The 4,878-nt window shown below is 52.7% G+C and overlaps 1 non-coding gene across 1 annotated transcript; it reads right to left on the reverse strand.

The window, feature by feature from the left end:
- Positions 1–3,526: 3,526 nt before the first annotated feature.
- Positions 3,527–3,600, reverse strand: TRNAN-GUU (transfer RNA asparagine (anticodon GUU)). Its single transcript has one exon. It is a non-coding gene; the product is annotated as a tRNA-Asn (tRNA).
- Between the last annotated feature and the right edge of the window lie 1,278 nt (positions 3,601–4,878).

The following is a 4,878-nucleotide window of genomic DNA, read 5'->3' on the forward strand; positions in this document are numbered from 1 at the left end:
CACCCCCCCGAATGGGCTCGAACCTACATCCTTTCTGTTAACAGCCGATCGCGCTAGCCAATTGCGCACCGGAGACAGTCGTGCTCCACTCTCACCCCCATAAGAACATATCTTCAAAGCTATCAGCGCAAAGAAAAAAAAGCGACACACCGTCCCCGGGTGGGCTCGAAACTCCAACCTTTCGGTTAACAGCCGATCGCGCAAGCCAATTGCGCCACGGAGACAGTCGTGCTTCACTCTCACCACCATCAGAACATATCTTCAAAGCTATCAGCTCAAAGAAAAAAAGCCCGCACGCCCACCGGGTGGGCTCGAACCTCAATCCTATCTGTTAACAGCCGATCGCGCTAGCCAATTGCGCCACGGAGAAAGTCGTGCTCCACACTCACCACCATCAGAACATATCTTCAAAGCTATCAGCGCAAAGAAAAAAAAAGCGACACACCGTCCCCGGGTGGGCTCGAAACTCCAACCTTTCGGTTAACAGCCGATCGCGCTAGCCAATTGCGCCACGGAGACAGTCCTGCTCCACTCTCACCACCATCAGAACATATCTTCAAAGCTATCAGCCCAAAGAAAAAAAGCGCCGCACCACCACCGGGTGGGCTCGAACCTCCAACCTTTCGGTTAACAGTCGATCGCGCTAGCCAATTGCGCCACGGAGACAGTCCTGCATCACTTTCACCACCATCAGAACATATCTTCAAAGCTATCAGACCATAGAAAAAAAAGCAACACGCCACTCCCGGGAGGGCTCGAACCTCCAAGCTTTCGGTTAACAGCCGATTGTGCTAGCCAATTGCGCCACGGAGACAGTCGTGCTCCACTCTCACCCCCGTCAGAACATTTCTTAAGAGCTATCAGCCCAAAGGAAAAAAAGCGCCGCACCTCCACCGGGTGGGCTCGAACCTCCAACCTTTTGGTTAACAGCCGATCGCGCTAGCCAATTGCGCCACGGAGAGAGTCGTGCTCCACTCTCACCACCAACCGAACATATCTTCAAAGCTGTCAGCGCAAAGAAAAAAGCAACACACCACTCCCGGGAGAGCTCAAACCTACAATTTTTCGGTTAACAGCCCAACGTGCTAGCCAATTGCGCCATGGAGACAGTCGTGCTCAGATCTCACCACCGTGAGAACATGTCTCCAAAGTTATCAGCGCAAAGAAAAAAGCAACACACCACTCCCGGGAGGGCTCAAACCTCCAACCTTTCGCTTAACAGCCGATCGCGCTAGCAAATTGCGCCACGGAGACAGTCCTGCGATACTCTCACCACCATCAGAACATATCTTCAAAGCTATCAGCTCAAAAAAGTGCCGCACCACCACCGGGTGGGCTCGAACCTCCAACTTTTCAGTTAACTGCAAATCGCGCTAGCCAACTGCGCCACGGAGACAGTCGTGCTCCACTCTCACCACCGTCAGAACATTTCTTCAGAGCTATCAGCCCAAAGAAAAAGAAGCGCCACACCACCACCGGGTGGGCTCGAACCTCTAACCTTTCGGTCAACAGCAGATCGCACTAGCCAATTGTGCCATGGAGACAGTCATGCTCCACTCTCACCAACATCAGAACATATCTTCAAAGCTATCAGCCCAAAGAAAAAAAGCGCCGCACCACCCCCGGGTGGGCTCGAACCTCCATCCTTTCTGTTAACAGCCGATCGCGCTAGCCAATTGCGCACCGGAGACAGTCGTGCTCCACTCTCACCACCATCAGAACATATCTTCAAAGCTGTCAGCGCAAATAAAAAAGCAACACACCACTCCCGGGAGAGCTCAAACCTACAATTTTTCGGTTAACAGCCCAACGTGCTAGCCAATTGCGCCATGGAGACAGTCGTGCTCAGATCTCACCACCGTGAGAACATGTCTCCAAAGTTATCAGCGCAAAGAAAAAAGCAACACACCACTCCCGGGAGGGCTCAAACCTCCAACCTTTCGCTTAACAGCCGATCGCGCTAGCAAATTGCGCCACGGAGACAGTTCTGCTATACTCTCACCACCATCAGAACATATCTTCAAAGCTATCAGCGCAAAAAAAAGTGCCGCACCACAACCGGGTGGGCTCGAACCTCCAACTTTTCAGTTAACTGCAAAACGCGCTAGCCAACTGCGCACGGAGACAGTCGTGCTCCACTCTCACCACCGTCAGAACATTTCTTCAGAGCTATCAGCCCAAAGAAAAAGAAGCGCCACACCACCACCGGGTGGGCTCGAACCTCTAATCTTTCGGTCAACAGCAGATCGCACTAGCCAATTGTGCCATGGAGACAGTCGTGCTCCACTCTCACCAACATCAGAACATATCTTCAAAGCCATCAGCCCAAAGAAAAAAAAGCGCCGCACCACCCCCGGGTGGGCTCGAACCTCGATCCTTTCTGTTAACAGCCGATCGCGCTAGCCAATTGCGCACCGGAGACAGTCGTGCTCCACTCTCACCACCATCAGAACATATCTTCAAAGCTATCAGCCCAAAGAAAAAAAGCGCCGCACCACCACCGGGTGGGCTCGAACCTCCAACCTTTCGGTTAACAGTCGATCGCGCTAGCCAATTGCGCCACGGAGACAGTCCTGCATCACTCTCACCACCATCAGAACATATCTTCAAAGCTATCAGACCATAGAAAAAAAGCCCGCGCCACCACCGGGTGGGCTCGAAACTCAACCGTTTCGGTTAACGGCCGAACGCGCTAGCCAATTGCGCCACGGAGACAGTCCTGCACAGCTCTAGCCACCAACAGAACATATCTGAAAGCTATCAGCCCAAAGAAAAAAAAGCAACACGCCACTCCCGGGAGGGCTCGAACCTCCAACCTTTCGGTTAACAGCCGATTGCGCTAGCCAATTGCGCCACGGAGACAGTCGTGCTCCACTCTCACCCCCATCAGAACATTTCTTGAGAGCTATCAGCCCAAAGGAAAAAAAGCGCCGCACCACCACCGGGTGGGCTCGAACCTCCAACCTTTTGGTTAACAGCCGATCGCGCTAGCCAATGGCGCCACGGAGAGAGCCGTGCTCCACTCTCACCACCAAGAGAACATATCTTCAAAGCTATCGGCCCAAAGAAAAAAAAAGCACCGCACCACCACCGGGTGGGCTCGAACCTCCAACTTTTCGGTTAACAGCATATAGCGCTAGACAATTGCGCCACGGAGACAGTCGTGCTCCACTCTCGCCACCATCAGAACATATCTTCAAAGCTATGAGCGCAAAGAAAAAAGAATACACCACTCCCGGGAGGTGTCGAATCTCCAACCTTTCGGTTAACAGCCGATCGCACTAGCCAATTGTGCCATGGAGACTGTCGTGCTCCACTCTCACCAACATCAGAACATATCTTCAAAGCTATCAGCCCAAAGAAAAAAAAGCGCCGCACCACCCCCGGGTGAGCTCGAACCTCCATTCTTTCTGTTAACAGCCGATCGCGCTAGCCAATTGCGCACCGGAGAAAGTCGTGCTCCACTCTCACCACCATCAGAACATATCTTCAAAGCAATCAGCGAAAAGAAAAAAAAGCGACATACCGTCCCCGGGTGGATTCAAACCTCCAACCTCTCGGTTAACAACCGATCGCGCTAGCCAATTGCGCCACGGAGACAGTCCTGCTCCACTCTCACCACCATCAGAACATCTTCAAAGCTATCAGCTCAAAGAAAAAAAAGCGCCGCACTACCACACGGTGGGCTCGAACCTCCAACCTTTCGGTTAACAGCCGATCGCACTCGCCAATCGCGCCATGGAGACAGTCGTGCTCCACTCTCACCAACATCAGAACATATCTTCAAAGCTATCAGCCCAAAGAAAAAAAAGCGCCGCACCCCCCGAATGGGCTCGAACCTGCATCCTTTCTGTTAACAGCCGATCGCGCTAGCCAATTGCGCACCGGAGACAGTCGTGCTCCACTCTCACCCCCATAAGAACATATCTTTAAAGCTATCAGCGCAAAGAAAAAAAAGCGACACACCGTCCCCGGGTGGGCTCGAAACTCCAACCTTTCGGTTAACAGCCGATCGCGCAAGCCAATTGCGCCACGGAGACAGTCGTGCTTCACTCTCACCACCATCAGAACATATCTTCAAAGCTATCAGCTCAAAGAAAAAAAGCCCGCACGCCCACCGGGTGGGCTCGAACCTCAATCCTATCTGTTAACAGCCGATCGCGCTAGCCAATTGCGCCACGGAGACAGTCGTGCTCCACTCTCACCACCATCAGAACATATCTTCAAAGCTATCAGCGCAAAGAAAAAAAAAGCGACACACCGTCCCCGGGTGGGCTCGAAACTCCAACCTTTCGGTTAACAGCCGATCGCGCTAGCCAATTGCGCCACGGAGACAGTCCTGCTCCACTCTCACCACCATCAGAACATATCTTCAAAGCTATCAGCCCAAAGAAAAAAAGCGCCGCACCACCACCGGGTGGGCTCGAACCTCCAACCTTTCGGTTAACAGTCGATCGCGCTAGCCAATTGCGCCACGGAGACAGTCCTGCATCACTCTCACCACCATCAGAACATATCTTCAAAGCTATCAGACCATAGAAAAAAAGCAACACGCCACTCCCGGGATTGCTCGAACCTCCAAGCTTTCGGTTAACAGCCGATTGTGCTAGCCAATTGCGCCACGGAGACAGTCGTGCTCCACTCTCACCCCCGTCAGAACATTTCTTGAGAGCTATCAGCCCAAAGGAAAAAAAGCGCCGCACCACCACCGGGTGGGCTCGAACCTCCAACCTTTTGGTTAACAGCCGATCGCGCTAGCCAATTGCGCCACGAAGAGAGTCGTGCTCCACTCTCACCACCAACCGAACATATCTTCAAAGCTGTCAGCGCAAAGAAAAAAGCAACACACCACTCCCGGGAGAGCTCAAACCTACAATT

This window comes from Rhipicephalus microplus, unplaced genomic scaffold, assembly GCF_043290135.1.
Source record: "Rhipicephalus microplus isolate Deutch F79 unplaced genomic scaffold, USDA_Rmic scaffold_59, whole genome shotgun sequence".
In the NCBI taxonomy this organism is placed as follows: Eukaryota; Metazoa; Arthropoda; class Arachnida; order Ixodida; family Ixodidae; genus Rhipicephalus; species Rhipicephalus microplus.